Source organism: Anabrus simplex, chromosome 4 (assembly GCF_040414725.1).
Source record: "Anabrus simplex isolate iqAnaSimp1 chromosome 4, ASM4041472v1, whole genome shotgun sequence".
Classification (NCBI taxonomy): Eukaryota; Metazoa; Arthropoda; class Insecta; order Orthoptera; family Tettigoniidae; genus Anabrus; species Anabrus simplex.
Genome location: NC_090268.1, coordinates 329,801,142 through 329,820,186, shown reverse-complemented (window position 1 = coordinate 329,820,186; position 19,045 = coordinate 329,801,142). Strand labels below are relative to the sequence as shown.

The window sequence follows — 19,045 nt, the reverse complement described above, 5'->3', positions numbered from 1 at the left end:
TTTGGTATACCATTTGTATCAAATAGTTTTAACAATGTATGGGATTTACAGTCAAGTATTCAAATAATGTGGTTTCATTCGTTCCGTTTCAGAAGTGTTCCTTTACTTAACCTTCTTTTGTACTCCAAGCACGTTCCAGATTTCATTTTAGCATATGGTAATGGCGTGTTATAAGTAGTGCATACTAAATACAGTGTCGGGTGACCCCGAATAATATACTCAAGGCCCGATCAAATTGAACCCGTCTCGATCCGGCAGGTACAAGGCCTGATCACGATCCTTACCTGGATATGAAACATCACTCCAGCCTGTCGAAAAATTTCGGAGTTCGTATGAACCGGTGTCGATATCGGCCAGACAATACAGTAACGTCCGACTCGTTGGCTGAACGGTCAGCGTACTGGCCTTCGGTTTAGAGGGTCCCGGGTTCGATTCCCGGCCGGGTCGGGGATTTTAACCTTAATTGGTTAATTCCTACGACACGGGGGCTCGGTGTATGTGTTCCCTTCATCATCATTTCATCCTCATCATGACGCGCAGGTCGCCTAAAGGAGTCAAGTAGAAAGACCTGCACCTGGCGAGCCGAATCCGTCCTGGGATATCCCGGCACTAAAAGCCATACGACATTTCATTTCAATACAGTAACGAGACAGCTAGTGTTCTGTGTTCTCAGTTCGATTTCGTATATCTCGTATATTCTGAAGGTATGCTAGGGTAGGCAGTACCGGTAATATTTTTCTTAAATTAAAAATGCGATCTAATGGGAGCAAAACATCTCGATCCGGCAGGTACAAGGTCTGATCACGATCCTTACCTGGATATGAAACATCACTCCATTAGTACACACAACTATACTATGACAAGCTCCGTTCCAAAGGATTACGAACCACTTGACTGGTGATGAAGGGTTATTCTTAAAACATAGACTAGAGCGAGAGGGAGAGTTGATTTCCGGCAAAAGAGTAACGTTACGAAAATGTTGCAAAGTTTGGGCTGGGAAGACTTGGGAGAAAGGGGACGAACTGCTCGAGTAAGTGGTTCCGTACTCTGAGTGGAGAGATGGCGTGGAATGACATTAGTAGACGAATACGTTTGAGTTGTGTCTTAAAAAGTAGAAAAGATCACAATATGAAGATAAAGTTGGAATTCAAGAGAAGAAATTAGGACAAATTTTCATTTATACATAGGGGAGTTAGGGATTGGAATAATTTACCAAGGGAAATGTTCAATACATTTCCAAATTCTTTGCAACCATTTAAGAAAAGGCTAGGATAAGAACAGATAAGAATCTGCCACCTGGGCGACTGCCCTAAATGCAGATCAGTGTTGATTGATTGACTGATTTGATTGATAGGCTACCCATTATTCTTAATCGACATTAAAGTGTTCGGTAACTTAACTTCAACAATGAAGAACATTGGTTGCTAGTTGAACCACCGTTCCAAAGGACTACGAACCACTTGACTGGTGATGGAATATTTTCTCTTTAGGGCCTTCCTTCTTCAACGGACCAAATAGGTGATAGTCCCAAGAGGCGGTGGTGGTGTTGTTGGTGGTGATTATTGTTTTAAGAGGAAGTACAAGTAGGCAAACATCCTCTATACAACACTAATCAGAGAGAAAAATAGAAGGGATTCGACACTTCGAAAAATGAAGGTATCGGCCAAAGGAAGGCATGGGCTACGAAGGGCGTGATAATGAGACTCCTTAGGCCTCGCAACCTAATGCCGTCGAGATCGGAAAAAACCAAGGGAGGTCAAGTAGGATAGATGAAAGTGAGGAGCCTGGCACAAGTAAGTGGAAGCAATGCAGTACTCAGCTAAGGGCTCCGTGGTCGCCAACCCACGCTCCTTAATTGAGAGCCCCTCTGGGCCCATGCAGTCGCCTCTTACGACAGGCAGGGGATACCGTGGGTTGTTCCACAGGGGGAGATAGTCCCAAGTGTTCTCAGGTAGATGATTCATTTCGAAAACGGCGCTGAGTACCCGCTGCTGCGTTAGCACCGTGTTGACGTGCGTTATCGTGGAGTACAAGGACACGCCGTGGCAGTTTTCCAGGGCAAACACAGCACGTTGTATTCGTTTCGACGTAACTATGAAACACGAATGTTGCCTCAACTTCTTCTTCTACTTACCGGACGCGTGTCTCGGACTGGCCACATACTGAGCTGTTACTATAAACACCAAATCATGCAGTGTTGCGAAGACCTCTTGGTTGTCCTGCCAGTTATTCGCAGTGTTGCCAGCTTTATATGCGTTTCAACTGAACAGCCCTTGTATTATAAATCCAACAGAAGATGATACTGTATTCACGAACTGAATTTTAAGTGTTTATTTTTCTGAAGTTGGTACCCTATTTTATTGTTTTCTAGTCCTCACAGGTCAGTATGGAACTAGAAACAGGTAACTACGCTCTCTCCGATATCAGTTTACCAGTAGTATATCCGTTCTGCAATAGGCCGGTGTTCACAGATATTCACGTGACTTTTGAATTAATCTAAATTTAATCAGTGCAATCCATCAAACCCTTTCTCAACTCACCCCTCTCCCCATTCCCTTCTCCTCAGCCCAGCTCTGAGGATGAGCAGGAAGAAGAAGAAGAAGAAGAAGAAGAAGAAGAAGAAGAAGCATCGTCCCTACCTTGGTTTTCCTCCACCAGCACTCAAACCATACTCCCAACTCCTACCTTTGACACAATCACTCAAACTGAAACTCCTCCTATCTGTCAAGCTGAAACACAACCTAAACCCAACCCATTTAAACCAACCAAAACCATGCAGAAAACCATCCTAACCGAAATACCTTCCACTCACACCACAATCCCACAAGCCACTCAAATCAACGTACAACCAGCCGCACTACCACCTGTTCAATCAGTACCCTCACTTGTTCATAGCACAACTCAAACCAATGCCTCCGTTAGGGTTCGAACTCGAACCACTTTCAGAAAGCCTAACGTTCAATAGTCTCTGATAATAATGTGCTATAATTGCGTCCAGCTGAACCACTCAGCTGCTGAGTGTCAGAACGCCACCCGCTGCAACCGTTCTGAATAACACCACCACTATTACCACTCCATCTGCAAGGTACCTAGGTACCAGGTGATGTGTGCGAATTGTCTCGGCAATCACGCAGCTTCGTACCCTGGCTGCCCCTTCTTCAAGAACGCTAATAAGACACATCATGCCCGCCGTCAACTAAACTCAAGACTTCAACCACCCTTCCAGCAACCCTCGTCTCTACTAAGCCTCAAACTCACCCCTCCCAACCCTTCAATAGCAACAAACCAATTCACACTGCCTCACCCTACCACAGAACGTTTAAAGCAATTACTTTCCCTCCTCACTGACTCATGTTAATGCCAGACCCCTCACTCTCCTTTCCTGTAAACACTGCATACATAAACAAACGCCTGGTATCCCACTCAGTCTCTCGCAGCCCTCATAAACGGGCTACCTCAACGCCGCCTAGATCTAGGTGGCGTTGGATACACCCCTTCGTAGCCATGCAATAAAGCCCCGATAGCCCCTCCTGTCACTAAAAACCTCGTCTCTATCATTGGTAAAAGTTCGCCTCCAACACCACATCTCAACCACTCCACACACATCGGACCTCCTACCCTTCCTTGTTACCGGAAGCTTAGGACAAAATTTCGACACCACCAAGATGGTAAATTCGCCAGAACTTCAATCAATGACACAATCAACCTTCCCCTCCATTGACGTGGGACATAGGACCCTTTTTGAGGTCGGTGGTCCCAACTTTCAACACCACTTGAGTGCCGTGGCACCCAAGGACGTCACAAACGAGTTTGGATTTGCATTGTTCAAAATTAGTAAAATAAGTAACTACTTTATGTCAATGACTAAAAGAAAAGAAGGCTGAAGGAATAGTGAATAAGTAAAAATCAATCATTTTGGAGAATCCTGGAAACAACACTTAATGTCATTAAGGGAACTTGTCGAATTCCTGTAGAACAGAATACTTGCACCCTCCACCCTTCCTTAATGCGATCATAATCCCCTTTATAATCAAGTTTATATTCCTTATACATTTACATTCATTTAATAATGACATTTTTGCTTGTTTGTACTCATTTTCCTCAGGCACAAATGTCAGTATACATCGTAATATATTTTGGTATTTCCTTGCATATTTAACAGTTGTTTTACTATTTTATAATCAGTTATGTGTACACTTCCCTCCCTTGTGTAAGAAGTTTCTCACTATTTAAGATTGCTGTTTACCGAGCTCGATAGCTGCAGTCGCTTAATTGCGGCCAGTATCCAGTAATCGGGAGATAGTGGGTTCGAGCCCCACTGTCGGCAGCTCTGAAGATGGTTTTCCGTGGTTTCCCATCTTTACACCAGGCAAATGCCGGGGCTGTACCTTAATTAAGGCCACGGCCGCTTCCTTCCAATTCCTAGGCCTTCCCTACCCCATCGTCGCCATAAGACATATCTGTGTCGGTGCGACGTAAAGCAAATAGCAAATAGCAAAAAAAAAAAAGATTGCTGTTTGCATTTTTTTTCCCATCGTCGCCATAAGACGGTGCGACATAAAGCATATTGTAGAAAGCTGTGTACTGTTCCCCATGATACAGTTTCTGCTTTCGGGAACTATTACGATAGGTAAATAAAAATACATGAATGAAAAAAATACACATGGAGAAGAAGATCATAAAATCAAGATCGAATGTCTATGTGCCGGTAAAACCTTTTTCATATAACTTCACTAACGATCATACTTGTTTTTTACCCATCAGATTTTCTTGTATACTGTATTGCAATCTGTATGTAATTTAGATGTAAATCATATCCTTCATATCATGTCTGTAAGTCCGGTCGTCGTCATAAGACCTATATGTGTCGGTGCGACGTAAAGCCACTAGCATCTGTAAGTCCGTTATATTTGCAGTTAGCTTTGTACTACCGGGCGAGTAGGCCATGCTGCTAGGGGCGCCGGGGCTGTAAGCTTGCCTCCGGGAGACAGTGGATTCGAGCTCCACTGTCGGCGGCCCTGAATATGTTTTTCCGTGATTCCCCATTTTCACAACAGGCCAAGCACCAGTAGCCCCTCTCCTCACTAAAATCCTCGTCTCTATCATTGGTAGATATTCGCCTCCAACACCACATCTCAACCACTCCACTGTAATTAAGTTCACGGCTGCTTCCTTCCCTCTCGTAGGCCTTTCTTATCCCATCGTCGCCATAAGATCTATCTGTGTCGGTGCGACATAAAGCAAATTTTAAAAAGCTATGTACTGTTCCCCATGATAGAGTCTATGCTTTTGGGAATTATTTCAATAGGTAAATAAAAATAAATGAATGTGCAGTGATGGTAAAGAAAAAATTACACATAGAAAAGAGGATCATAAAATCAAGACCGGATGTCTATGTGGTCAAAAGAAATTGAATATTATACTGAAAATGCGGAATGTTGGACATGTTTGTAGAAAAATTACATCCATAAGAAAAACGAGTGGGTTGTACGTCCAAAATAAAATGTTCGGTTGTAATGCACGTCGTGATGTCAGAAGTCTTGCCGAAAAAAAAAAAAAAAGAAAAGATTCGTCGTCATAAGGAGAGTACTCTGCCTGCTGTCATTTCTTGATGAATACAGTACTTTTGCATCCATCTCTTGGCACAGGCCAGAGCAAAGTGTAGCTTCCACCGAAGTCCCAGTCAACATCCATGGCTGTGACAATATGGAAGTTGCTGGGGTATGGGTAGTGCTGCGTAATGACATTCAGAGCATGACTAGTGCATCTGAGTGTTATGAAAGGTGCTGCTCATAGGGTCAGTTGTGCTGCAATAGTACTTTCTGACCCAGTGAGGAAAGCAATGGCAAACTACCTCACTCCTCATCTTGCCTAGTACGCCTCATTTTAGTGCTGCCATTGGTTTTTGGGGTTTCCTCATAACCGCATACATTTTGGTGGTGCTATTTGAGGATCCAACCAGCCTCTGGGCTGATGACCTAACAGACACACACAAGGAGAGTACAACGCACGAAATGTGCCTAAAATATAAACAAAATCTAAAGCAAAATTACGAAACAGGGGAAGATTTCCTCATACTTCGTCTCATAATAAATACGTAACAAGGAAAAGTGTGTGGAATAAATTCTAGGGAATATCGCAGAATGTGTACAAAATTTGGAAGTTACTGTAATAATCTCTTTCTTTTTTTTTTTCAGAAAATAAAAAGCAGTGTCTAAGTGTCTTGATGCAAGGATCTGGAATACAGTTCATCAGATCTCGAATGGGTTACCGAACAAGTACTCTGGGTATAAAATGATATTATTATTATTATTATTATTATTATTATTATTATTATTATTATTATTATTATTATTATTATTATTATTATTATTATTATTATTATATCGCTTTTCTCACACTAGTTGGGTCGCGGTTACGAACTTCGTTGCAGATGTGGCTCTGTCCCGGCTTTACGGTGCCCTTCCTGACACCAACTCTCTGTGGAGGAATGTATTCACTATTACGAGTTTCTGTGGTTGTTAGTAGGGTGATGTGTTATGTGAATATAAACAGGAATGTGTTGGGACAACAAAAACACCCAGTCTCCAAGCCGTAGGAATTAACCATACACAGGTAAGATCTCCGTCCCGACCGGGAATCGAACCCGGGACCCTCTGAACCGAAGGCAAGTACGCTGACCATTCACCGAATAATTTGGACAACTCTGGGTATAAGATGATGATGATGATGATGATAATAATAATAATAATAATAATAATAATAATAATAATAATAATAATAATAATAATAATACGTGGAAGCAATGTCAGGCTCAATTTGGGGATATGTGGTCGCTAATCCACGTTTCCGAGTTGAGAGATCCTGGGTTTACTCCTTATAATCCAAGCTGAGTCTGACATTGCTTCCACTTACTTATGCCAGTCTCCTCGCTTCAGTGTCCCTGTTCGACCTCCCTTGGTCAACTCTTCTTGTTTTCCGACTCCGATGGTATTAAGTTTCCGAGACCTAGGGAGTTTTCACGCCCTCCGTCTTTCTTTTGCCGATACCTTCATTTTTCGAAGTGTCGGACCTCTTCCTTCTGGTTAGTGTTAATAGAGGACAGTATCCAAGTTACACGTCCTCTTTAAACAACTCTGAACATCCCCATTCTTCGAAGAATTGTAAATCTGCCATCCCCCCACCCCCTCCGCCCCTGATTAGTGTAAATAGAGGAATGTTTACTAGGTATTTCCGCTTAAAACAACAATTCTTATTCCCTAAAATATGCAGCAGTAACAAGTTAACAGGCATGAAGTAGCCACAGAGTGTTGGGAATGCCCTTCACGCCAGAGATCGCAAACACGTAACATCCGTGTCAGACAGGGCCTGGCACTAGCTTCCACCCATCAACACAGGACAAATTCAAAGCTATGAAAGCATTCCTACACACAAAGGCCCTATTTTGAAATACAAAACGTCACGTGATAAAAAAAAAGAAGCAGGAGTCGTCTTGGAGGAGATTAAGGATTTCCTTCAATCAAATAACTGTTTCTGCAGAAGTAAAGCTATCTGACAGCGTTATGAATCTCACTTGCCGTTACCATTTTTTCTTATTTCTCATCCGGTGGTATTTGCAGGTGTTCAAATACGTCACCCTCGTGTCGTGAATGTGCTCCTGCCGGACTAAATTCTGGCACCTCGGCGTTTCCGAAAACCGTAGTTAGTGGGACGTAAAGCCAATGACATTAACAATATCACGAAGATGCTTGTTACAGTTATTAGAGAGTGTTTTATTTTTCTTAATTGATAGCTGAGTGAGAATGAAAACATATTTGTGACACCTTTGTTTTTGATGAACTTCTAATCTTTTGCACGGTACCACGTCGAGGCTGCTTCACTTATGGTCGTGTTTACTTGCTGTACCTTGCTCCGCTGCGTGGCCTAGCTATCGAGCAAGATACTACACTCTCGAGTAACGGTTGCTTTGCCAACAAAGTGTTTACACGCCTGAAGGGGATTTTAGCACAGTAGAAGAGAAAGGTGACGTTCTCGTAATGCGAAGCCAATCTCCTGTTTCAGGATGCCAAATAGTTTCGAATGCGGACTGTAATTTCACCGGGATACCTTTTGAATTCAGAGCATCAGCACTAAGGTGAACTTAAAAAAATGCAATCTAAGTGCTTTCAACTACATGGCTTTCACTAAATAAATTATTCGGGATCAAAATATATTTTAGACAGCCGAATTATAATATCATATTTTGATACTAATGCTAGTTTCAAAATGACTCACTTGTACGCATTCGTTGAAAAAGTTATAATTTTAAGCAATTTTGCTAAAAATTGGAAATATTTGTACCTTTTTGGATTCCTATGAAATGAGTATTTTCTGTATCGGAATTTTTGGATTCACTCGACAGAAACTCAGCAACCGAGCGAGTTGGCCTTGCGGTTCAGTTCTCTAAGCTGTGAGCTAGTATTCGGGAGATAGTGAGTTCAAATCCTGTCATCGGCAGCCTTGAAGATGGTTTTCCGTGGTTTCTCACCTTAATTAATTAATGAATTAAGGCCACGGCTGCCATCTTTCCCAATCTGGCCCTATCCCATCCTTGCGTAGTCGAAAACCTTCCAAGTGTGCGACTTACGCTTCAAGCTTAAGTTTGGGTAACTTATATAACTAATGGCGTCAAACACGTCGATTTAATACAAGTTCATATCAACCAGCTACCATTAGAAACATCACTACTGTAACAAAGTCTGAAAAAAAGAAAGACTTTTTTTGTTGAAATGACTTAATCATTCAGTTGCCTAAAAAATCGTGTATTCACCGCGTTCGAAATGTGTTTATTACGCACTCAAGGCGTTGTCGATCGAGTGATGGTGATGGTTACTGTTTTTATTTTGTTTTTACGAATGGCTTTAGTCGCACCGACACATATGAGGTCTTATGGCGACGATGAGATAGGGAAGGGCTTGGAGTGGGAAGGAAACGGCCGGGCCCTTAATTTTGGTACATCCCCAGCATTTGCTTCGTGTCAAAATGGGAAACCACGGAAAACCATCTTCAGGGCAGCCGACAGTGGGGTTCGAATCCACCGTCTCCTGAATGCAAGCTTACAGCTGAGCGCCCCTAGCCGCACGGCCAACTCGCTCGGAGAGTACTGTTTTAAGAGGGTAACCGGGTAAATATCTTCCATGACATTAATGAGAGGGAATAATGGAAGTGGTCCGACACTTCGAAAAATGAAGGTATCGGCAAAAGAAAGACAAGGGCCACAGAGGGCAGGAAAATTAAAGTCTTCCTAGGTCTCGAATGCTCTAATACCGTCGGGGTTGGCAAATAACAAGAGTTGACAAAGGAAGGTCGGATGGAATAGATGAAAGTGATGAGCCTGGCACAAGTAATTAGAAGCAATACTTGGACTCAGCTAAAGGTCCCGTGGTCGCCAACCTACGCTCCAAAGTTGAGAGCCCCTAGGGCCCCTTTTAGTCACCTCTTACGACAGGCAGGGAATACCGTAGATGTTATTTTACCATCTTCACCCACAGACGGAAGATGAAGGTAAGGTGTGGGTGGTGGTGACTATTGTTTTAAGAGGAAGTACAATTGGGTAATCATGAAGGTATCGGCTAAAGAAAGACAAGGGCCACGAAGGGCGGGATTATGAAAGACTCGCTATGTCTCGAACGCTTTAGTACCGTCGGGGTCGGAAAATAACAAAAGTTGTCCAAGGCAGGTCGGATAGGATAGATAAAATTGAGGAACCTGGCACAAGTATATCGAATCAATACCAGGATTCAACTAAGGGCCATGTTATCGCAACCCACGTTCCAGATGAAGAGCCCTTTCATTCGCCTCTTAGGACAAGCAGGGGATACCGTCCCCACCTACAGGGGGTCCAATACGTGACACTGTTTCATGCTAAATGAGTTTGGATGTCGGAAAATCAGTCAAGGAATCAACAGTTCTAAATTACAGACGTGATTTCAATAAAGGTCCTGAACAACTCGCCTGAAAAGAGCACAGTAATTATGAACAATGCCCTATATAATTCTGTCATTCACGAGGACTATGTTGGTTGAGAGTTTGGTGAACGATACGATTAAGTGCAATTAATGTATCCTGTAAAACCTCGCTGTGTGCAAGGTGGATATAAATACTAGAAAATACGGATATAAAGCGAACTGATCTCCTACTTAAAGCAACCATGCTATCGAGCTATTAGCAGGGAGTAAGTTACACTATCAAATGCTTTTTTTTTTTTTTTTTTCAAAATCTGTAAACATAGCATCCACTTGCCACCCAGTATCCAGCTATGTAATTGGTTGTCTTTTGTGTCCGGATCCTTTGCCATTCAGCTTCTCAGTTGATCTCATGAGGCTGAACGGATCCCGTTTCAGCCCTCTATCCAGATAAAAACCTTGGACTGTCAGGGTATCGAATCCGCCACTTCTGTATAAGAGGAAGGCACGCTATCTCAAAGTCAGTAATTAGTTCACTTGATCTAAAAATAAAATGTGATTACCAGTCTGCCAAGTCCACTGAAATGCGCGCACCAGCCGACCTCATCAGCGATATTTTCACACCATTCATAACAGAGACTGGCTGCATAATTAATGGCATTACTAATATTGCTCGTACATCACTCACATAGTCAAAGCCAAGGATGAGACAGTCAGGTGAATGAAAGTAAATTTTTGTTCTAGCACATACCAGAAGACATCGTGCACTGTAAACACTAGGTCTTACCGGCAAAGGTATTATAAAAACCTTAAAATAGCCCAAACCGTAGGAGAAACAAGTATAGACTAAGGCAGTCGGGCGGGTTGCATACATGCAAGCCGCAGTTCCAGTAGCCGCTATTCAGTTCCGTTTAGTTCAATGTAGGAAGAAGTCACGTGAATTGTGAATTCAATGCTGATATCATTACTTATTGCCGATGCGTGCTCTATTAACATTAAAAATAAGATTTATTTAGGGTTAACAATGGGAATCAAACAAGGTTGCCGACGACCACTCGGCGCTCAATGAGGTAAACAGTTTCTTTAATTGGCGACCATCGGATTTCTGAGAGACTATACATACGAGCAATCGTCTGCTTCTGTCCACCATCTTGTTGAATGTATTCCTAAGAAATGGACTCTAGACAATCCCATACCTGTATGTTAATAATTTTCATGTTCTTCGCTTCAGTTCCAGAAGTATTATAACATTTTAAAATGGAAGAAAAAAAAAAATAAAACAGGACGTATGTCTTGACAACTCGCCGGTGAACAGGCTCTGTAGTATCTTCAACAGTGCCATTCATAAAAATAATGGCCTTGACTTCAGTCTGCCAATGCGCGAGTTTCTAACTGAACTTCATCGCGCAATTGTATGAAGTCATAAAAATAGGAGAAATCTAAGAACTATGCATTGTAAGGTGAAGTTCTATAATATTATGCTTGTACGTGAATTGCTTCATTTCTTTTGTCCATTTACTTATCGTGTGTTTTTTCACCATATTGATATATGGCTCTTTAGTTTTTAGAAAAATATTTTATATATTATAATATAGGGGATTAGATTAGATAAAATTAGAATGTGGTTTATTTATAAGTACCGACATGGTAATTATAGTTTATATAACGTAGTTGCCACTGTAATTGGGAAACTAAGTCCTGTAGGTAAGGTAAGGGTTATTCTGCCCGAAGGCAGGTCCGAACCTCCGCAGAGGTGTTCCTGAGCCGGAGTTTACGTGCGGTAGGGTGGCCAGTTCCTTTCCGCTCCTCCATTCCCTTACCCCCAACCAACAGCGCGTGGCAACCCATCCAACTCCTGACCACGCCCAATGTTGCTTAACTTCGGAGATCTCACGGGATCCGGTGTTTCAACACGGCTACGGCCGTTGGCTAAGTCCTGTAGTGTGCAATAAATAAATAAATAAATAAATAAATAAATAAATAAATAAATAAATAAATAAATAAATAAATAAATAAATAAATAAATAAATAAATAAATAAATAAATAAATAAATAAATATTTGAGAAACGCTGCACTATATAACGATATTTTGAAAAATTATCTTTGGAACTTAATATTGTTTCCGTTTTTGAGGGATTCTATACATCCCAGTATGTCTTCATTTTACTTCATTTTATAGTGTTAAAACTGATAGAACAAACACATACAAAGACTGGGAGTGTTGTGTATCCTGCTGGTACTGATATTTGCTGGTTGTATTCTACTCCAAATTAAATACGCTGAATATCACAGCCATAAGTATACTTTTCCTTTAAAGTACGGCATTGATAAACACTGTTTTGAGTTTTACATCAGTAAAATGAAAACAGAGAAAACTGTGCCAAAAGTACGTATAATAATAATAATAATAATAATAATAATAATAATAATAATAATAATAATAATAATAATAATTTCGCGTGGCTATTTCTAGCCTAGTGCAGCCCTTGTAAGACAGACTTTCGGACGAGGGTGGGCACGCAATTTGCCGCGTTTAGGAAACTGCGTGTTATTGTAGCGGAGGATAGTGTTGTGTGAGTTGCAGGGATGTTGGGGACAGCACAAACTCCTAATCCCCGAGCAAGGGGTATTAACCATTTGAGGTTAAAATGTTTGATTCGGCCGGGGATCGAACCCGGGCCCTTTGAGCCGAAAACCACTACGCTGACCATTCCGCCAAGGAGCTTAGATACTATATTCTAATTTTATCTAAGAACTATGTATGCAAGGTGAAGTTCTCTAATATTATGCTTGTACGTGAATTGCTTTAATTCTTTTGTCCATTTATTTATCGTGTGTTTTTTCACCATATTGATATATTAATATTATATATTATTATAGGTGATTACAGAGACTGATACACCTTTCAGTGTTGAGTCTGCAAGCCTCTGTGAATCAGGTAAATGCCTCCGTAATTCTCTGTTTGCAACTGTTGAAGATCTGTGACCTTGTTCCCTCCACACATCTTATCTTGTTCTTTTTCTTTATCTGTTTACCCTTCAGGGTCGGTTTTTCCCTCGGACTCAGCGAGGGATCCCACCTCTACCGCCTCAAGGGCAGTGTCCTGGAGCTTCAGACTCTGGCTCGGGGGATACAACTGGGGAGGGTGACCAGTACTTCGCCCAGGCGGCCTCACCTGCTATGCTGAACAGGGACCTTGCGGGGGATGGGAAGATTGGAAAGGATAGATAAGAAAGAGGGAGGTTAGGTACCATCCCGGCATTTGCCTGGAGGAGAGGTGGGAAACCACTGAAAACCACTTCGAGTTTGTCTGAGGTAGGAATCGAACCCACCTCTACTCAGTTGACCTCCCGAGGCTGGGTGGACCCCATTCCAGCCCTCGTACCACTTTTCAAATTTTCGTGGCAGAGCCGGGAATCGAACCCGGGCTTCCGGGGGTGGCAGCTAATCACACTAACCACTACACCACAGAGGCGGACCACATCTTATTTTAAAATAATTAAACACTGTTGGTCTCCCTACATGGCCAAGTCCATTATTCTCCTATATAACCTAGCCTTCTCCACGACCGCACCACCGAAGCCGGATCATACATACAACTTAATCTACCGAGTTCATTGGTAATTTTTTCTCCTCATTGTTAGTGCCCTCCTGCCTTTGCTTGTAGCAGCACTACTTATTGTTGTTGCTATTTGCTTTACGTCGCACCGACACAGTAGGTCTTATGGCGACGATGAGATAGGAAATGGCTAGGAAGTGGCCGTGGCCTTAATTAAGGTACAGCCCCGGCGTTTGCCTGGTGTGAAAATGGGAAACCACGGAAAACCATCTTCAGGGCTGCCGACAGTGGGGCTCGAACCCACTATCTCCCGATTACTGGATACTGGCCGCACTTAAGCGACTGTGGCTATCGAGCTCGGTACAGTACTTATCATTACCTCAATTTTTATGAATAAGATATCCTGCCCTCCCCCTCCCCCAGCTTCACACCCGTATAGCAAAGTCGATCTGAAAACAGATCGATGAATATATAATTTCGACTGAGAACTCACTTCTGTCTCATAGAATATTGTTGGTCGTAACTGTGAGCTCACTGCATTAGTTTTGCTGCGCCTTGATTTCATTTCATTTAGTATATAACCATCGTGGACCGAGCGAGGTGGCCGCGCGTGTTGTCGCGATATGGCTATTGGAGACGGTTAGGTTTGAACCCCCCGCAGTCAGCTGTCATGAGAAAGATTTTCTGCGATTTCCCATTTTCACTTCCAGGCAAATGCCGGTACAGTTCCTACTCATAGCTCTCAGCCGATTCCTTCCACTTCCTTACCCAATTTTATTCAACATTTAATCTTCTTTCGCTCCTTAACTGAGGTTGGCATCAGGGTGGGCATTTGGCCGTAAAAACATGTCATATAAATTCATCTCACGTCATTCCCGACCCCGTGTCGAGATACGGAACTAAGAAATAGACAGACAAACAAACATATAACTATCGTGGAAGAATACCCGTCCTAAGTACTTGAACTGAAATGAAATGTCATATGGCTTTTAGTGCCGGATATCCCAGGACGGGTTCGGCTCGGCAGGTGCAGGTCTTTCTATTTGACTCCCGTAGGCGACCTGCGCGTCGCGATGAGGATGAAATGATGATTAAGACAACACATATACCCAGCCCCCGTGCCACTGGAATTAACCAATTAAGGTTAAAATCCCCGACCCGGCCGGGAATCGAATCCGGGACCCTCTGAACCGAAGGCCAGTACGCTGACCGTTCAGCCAACGAGTCGGACAGTACTTGAACTGATCCACGTGTTCCAGTTTCGTATTCACAACGTGACGTTCAATTCTCTTAAGTATATTGCTTGATTGATCGATCGACTGATTGATTGATTAATTGACTGATTGATTGATTGATTTTTATTTTTACAAGTTGCTTTACGTCGCACCGACACAGACAGGTCTTATGGCGACGATGGGAGCGGATTTTGATTACATTTCAGTAAATTTTGGAACCGCTTTAAGATAAGCAAGAAAATTATTGCATAGTTTAACGTAAATGACTTGCCAGAAAAATTGACTTTTTCCTGAGGTCTGAGATGCTATAATTTTAACACACTCAATTCAGTGCCGGAGTCCGGTTTTCTTACATTATACAAAACATCCAATACAATATTACATTTTTTTCATCAAAGGGTACTAGGGGGTGTCTTATCCCACCCTCTAGCATTTTTTTCCGGATAGTAAGTCATAATATTATGTATTCCACCAATTGTTATGAATGGCTTTTTTTGTATGTGATACAATTTTCATATTTCTGTAATTAGCATAATATAAGATTTTTTAATTTATATCTGTAAACGGTACATGATGAGGCATTTCTGTTTTTTTCACTGAATTCTACACACCGATATTAGTGTCGTTCGTGTATTTTGATGCCTGGTAAAAAATTTCGAAACATGATGAAATGAATTTTCTTAAACTGACATCAAATCTCACCGAGCTCGATAGCTGCAGTCACTTAAGTGCGGTCAGTATCCAGTATTCGGGAGATAATGGGTTCGAATCCCACTGTTGGCAGCCCTGAAGATGATTTTCCGTGGTTTCCCATTTTCACACCAGGCAAATGCTGGGGCTGTACCTTAATGAAGGCCACGGCCGCTTCCTTCCCACTCCTAGCCCTTTCCTATCCCATCGTTGCCAGAAGGCCTATCTGTGTCGGTGTGACGTAAAGCAAAAAAAAAAAGACATCAAATCTCGAACGTCGATAAATATAAAATATATAATTACATACAATCTGCACGTGTTACGACAAACGGTTGGTTGATTTTTTCGAGATCAGCACACAAGTTCTCCATACGAACCACCTATTTTCACCAAAACCAGGAAATCATTGCAGGCTAGTGTAATTTATTTATTGCTGACGAAATTAAGACCAGGTGGCATCCTTTTACATCTAACCAGATTAACAAACTACTGAAGTTTGTTTGCAATTACATCTAAGTATGAAAAATGAAATGACATATGGCTTTTAGTGCCGGGAGTGTTGTCCAAGGACATGTTCGGCTCACCAGGTGCAGGTCTTTCGATTTGACTCCCTTAGGCGACCTGCGCTTCATGATGAGGATGAAATGATTATGAAGACGCCACATACACCCAGCCCTCGTTGCCAGAGAAATTAAACAATGATGGTTGAAATCTCGACCCTGCTAGGAATCGAACCCGGGATCCCTGGGACTAAATCCCGGTCTCTCCATGTGAGATTTGTGTCTGACAAAGTGGAAGCAGGACATGTTTTCCTTCGGGTACTCCGGTTTTCCCTGTCATCTTCCAGCAACACTCTCCAGTATAATTTCATTTCATCTGTCAGTCATTGATCATTGCCCTAGAGGAGTGCGACATGCATCGGCAGCCGGCACAATTCCTATCCTCGCCGCTAGATGGGGGCTTCATTCATTCCTCCCATCCCTGACCCGATCGAATGGACTGGAAACAGGCTCTGAATTTTCATGTTATGGATATAGTCAGAGAGTAACATGAAGTGGAGTTTGTCTCGTTAGATGCTAATTTGCTAAGAAATAGTGATAATAAAATCTTCAGAATCATCACATGTACTGCTGCTCATTGGAGACTACGTAGAGAGAAGCTACTTTTCTTTCGAAGTGACAGAAAACCAGTGATGTAAACGAATATCTGAAAATACGAGTATCGCACAGATTTACAGAAGCTGTTTATTTGTCCAACCCTTGTCTCATTTCTCAACGGTGTCGGGTATGAGGTGATCTGAATCTGTTGTGGTGGGTTTTTATGACTGGATGCCCTTCCTGACGTCAACCTCATCAGAGGAGTTAATGAGTGGTGGTGGTGGTTATTGATTTAAGAGGAAGTACAACTAGGCAACCATCCTCTATATAACACTAATCAGAGAAAAAAACCCGGAATGGATCCGACACACCGAAAAATGAAGGTATCGGCCAAAGGAAGACAAGGGTCACGAAGGGCATGAAAATGAAAGATTCCCTACGCCTCGAGTGCTCTAATACTGTCGGGGTCGGAAAAGAACAAGAGTTGACCAAGGGAGGTCGTATAGGATAGATTTAAGTGAGGAGCCTGGCTCAAGTAAGTGGAAGCAACGCTAGGACTCAGCTAAGGGCCCCGTGGTCGCCAACCCACGCTCTAAAGTTCAGAGCCCTTGGGGCTCTTATTAGTAGCCTCTTACGACAGGCAGGGGCTACCGTGGGTGTTAATCTACCGCCCCCACCCACAGGGGCAAAGAGTTAATGAGGTGAAATGAATGACGTGATAAATCATAGAAGGAACAGAGAGGGTGGTGGTTGTGGTGGTGATTATTGTTTTCCATATGAATCACCTAATTTCATCAAAACCAGGAAATCATTGCAGGCTAGTGTAATTTATTTATTGCTGACGAAATTAAGACCAGGTGGCATCCTTTTGCATCTAACCAGATTAACAGACTACTTAAGTTAGTTTGTTTGCAATTAACTCTAATAGTCAGAAAAGCTTCCGTGGCTCAGGCGGCAGCGCACCGTTCTCTCACCACTGGCTTCCGTGGTTCAAATCCCGGTCTCTCCATGGGTGTTATTCTACCAACTAGTCAACCATCCTCTATATAGGCCTAACACTAAAAATTGGAATCCGACAGTTCGAAAAATGAAGACATCGGCCAAAAAACAAGGGCCACGAAGGGCGTGCAAATGAAAGTCCCTCGAGTGCTCTAATACCGTCGGGGTCGGTAAAGAAAAAGAGTTGACTAAGGAAGGTCGGATAGGATAGATGAAAGAGAGGATCCTGGCAATAGTAAGCGGAAGCAATGCCAAGAGGACTCAGCTGAGGGCCCCGTGGTCGTGAACCCACGTTCCCAAGTTGAGAGCCCCCCTGGAGCCCCTTTTAGTCACCTCTTACGACAGGCAGGGGATACAGTGGGTTTAATTCTACCGCTCCCACCCACAGAGGGGAGGGAGAGTGTGAAACCCGGTGCCGCCCCATAGCCTACTCCTGATAAATAGCACCATGGGTTCTGCTCAAAGCTTAAAGTCTCCATCCGACGGACGAATCACCATCAACAGCGGCATATGCCTTCACTCCATATGAACACTGCGGAGAGGTTTGGAGTTGAATCCAGGTTTTCTGGCACGCAGTGTAGTGATTAGAAATTGTATACCACCACCTCCCCTACCCTGCGGCCAACATTCTGATGGTGAACATTTTTTCGATCAACGGGACTCGAAACGGCTAACTACGGTGTCAGACCGTTTATACTTCAACACCTTAACGATCATGGCCACCAGGCGGGCTACTATAGATTTATAGAAGTGATATTATAAAACTGTAACACTTAAACTGAAATGTGAAACTAAGCTCTGACCATCACCATTACAACGCGTTCGCAATAGGTTTCACGAATAATACAAAGCCAGGTTGTTCCTAGTCACTAAATGAAGCTATAACAATGGTTCAAACATTTCATAGATAAATCTTCCTTGGTTCACACCATTACCTTCTTTATAACTAACATCACAATTTGGAATGGTTTCCCCATTCATATTCCCAATAAAACACCGGTAATCACCTGTCATCACAATGGCTTGATGAACACGAATTTCCTCACCTTTGGTTACACAAGAAATGTTACTCACTGTATTACTCACCGGGCACAACACAAAGTAACTGGCGACCTTCTCCGCTCGAGACACAGGCGCTATTTCCTCCTGAAGACTGCATCACTGCGTTTATATGAAAGACGTGATGGTAGGGCGGTCACAAGTGTGGAGGGGAACCTGTATTTTCGCGACCAGCCTGTTCTCGGAAGAGGTTCAAGGCCTAGCTGGGCATTGCCACGCTAACTGTACGCACTCAGCCTCTAATCTATGATTCACACTGCAGATATAGACCAAAAGTGAGTAATATCTAAAATTTCCAATTTTCACAAGAATTTTTAAAACAGAGGCAATAAACAAATAGTCTCAAAGTACGCGGACCAATGAGGAGAGAAGAACCACAAGAAGGGTACTTCACTAATAACTTATAATAGTTACTTATGTGTCCGACTCCTTGGCTGGCAGCGTTGAGGCCTTCGGTTCAG

The 19,045-nt window shown here is 42.7% G+C and overlaps 1 protein-coding gene across 2 annotated transcripts in view; it reads right to left on the bottom strand.

Moving 5' to 3' along the window:
- Window positions 1–18,663, bottom strand: part of LOC136871956 (insulin-like growth factor-binding protein complex acid labile subunit) — an 81,551-nt gene extending 62,888 nt beyond the window's left edge. Inside the window, exon 1 of one of the 2 annotated variants that reach the window (XM_067145711.2) lies at window positions 18,612–18,663. The gene's annotated coding sequence lies outside the window, so the exon portion shown is untranslated. Of the gene's footprint in view, window positions 1–18,532 lie in introns of both variants that reach the window. The other variant, XM_067145712.2, reaches the window with a different exon arrangement.
- Between the last annotated feature and the right edge of the window lie 382 nt (window positions 18,664–19,045).